The sequence below is a fragment of the Mesocricetus auratus genome, unplaced genomic scaffold (genome assembly GCF_017639785.1).
Source record: "Mesocricetus auratus isolate SY011 unplaced genomic scaffold, BCM_Maur_2.0 Super-Scaffold_100009, whole genome shotgun sequence".
In the NCBI taxonomy this organism is placed as follows: domain Eukaryota; kingdom Metazoa; phylum Chordata; class Mammalia; order Rodentia; family Cricetidae; genus Mesocricetus; species Mesocricetus auratus.
This window is the reverse complement of record NW_024429193.1, coordinates 48,188,018-48,189,308: the sequence shown is the minus strand read 5'-3', so window position 1 is coordinate 48,189,308 and position 1,291 is coordinate 48,188,018. Positions and strand designations below refer to the sequence as shown.

The following is a 1,291-nucleotide window of genomic DNA, read 5'->3' as shown; positions in this document are numbered from 1 at the left end:
GTGGCTGAGGTAGGCAGTTCAAAAATCCAACATCCTCAGCTACAAACCAAGTTCATCAGCCCGAGAAAAAAAAAGATAAGGGGTGTTGCCTTAAAACAAGACATTTACGCTTAAGCCTTAACCCCCCCTACACACCCCATTTTAATTCACTATATATGGAGTAAGTCCCAGGAGCCTGCAATTTGTAAATTTATGACATATTCCTCAGCAGAGGATAAACAGCGCATAGCACCTTTAGCCCTAGGTGAAGCACTGTTGATAAAAAAAAAAAAAGTCACCAAACAAACGCAGCCTAAGCAGAGGGAGTAAGGAAAACTGCAGCGGGAGCACAGGCCTCCACCTCCAAGTGGCAGCATGCCGCCTGCTCTGGGCGCTGTCACCCTGGGTCTCTGCGCGTCCGCACACGAGGCCGCAGACGTGAGCTGGGGCTAGGCGGCCGCGGCCGGGTCCTGGGGTCGGGCTCAGATCAGAATCGCCTCGGTAATCAGTGGCCGGGACAGGCCCGGCCTCGTCTATCTGATCAATTCATCACTTCTGAGCGCCGGGCCCGCAGGACCGATCCGGAGACCTCGGGAACCGCGGCACTGCCACCGCCCAGTGGGCCTCGCTGCACAGCGCCCCGCACAGGGGCTTCGCAGGAGGGGGGCTTTTCATTTCGGGGCGGCCCGGCGGGGCGGGGGTCACGACCCGATCAAATAAGATCAAGGTGTAGGCGGGGGAGGGGCGCGGGGCGGACACACACACTCGCCTTGCACGCCCCACGCGCGCACACGCACTCCCACACCCACACTCACAGTCAGCCCACGCGTACCACGCACGCAACACCAAACCCAGCAGCTCAGTCCGTGACCCCGGCCGCGCTCCACTCGCGACGAAGCGGAAGTTGCACCGTCTTTTAAACTCTCCGTCCTGTCTCAAAGGATTCTGGGAGGAACTATAGAGTGGTCGGGAGGCTCCCGCACGCCGTGTTCACCCAGAGCACTCTCTTCTGCCTCCGTGTGGCTGGGAGGTCCCAGAACGGAAGGACCTATTTCTATAAACAGAATTGGGTTTTGTTGTGTTTTGTTTAAATCTAAGTAGCCCAAACTGGTGTCCAACTCAAGATCCTTCCGCTTCAGCCTCCGGGAGCTGCGATGACAAGCAGGCAGAAATCCCGGCTTCTTTACTATGTATCAGTTTATATAAAATGTAAATGCTTATGTCCCTGTCTAGTTTTTCTTTGACTTGATCTTTTCTTTGTCCTAATTTTTTAAATATCCAATGTCTAGCGATGAAATGATCCAGTCTCAGA

General features: G+C 54.8%; 1 non-coding gene across 1 annotated transcript; it reads right to left on the bottom strand.

The window, feature by feature from the left end:
• Window positions 1-461: 461 nt before the first annotated feature.
• On the bottom strand, window positions 462-875 carry LOC121142522. The gene has a single exon (XR_005879564.1).
• Between the last annotated feature and the right edge of the window lie 416 nt (window positions 876-1,291).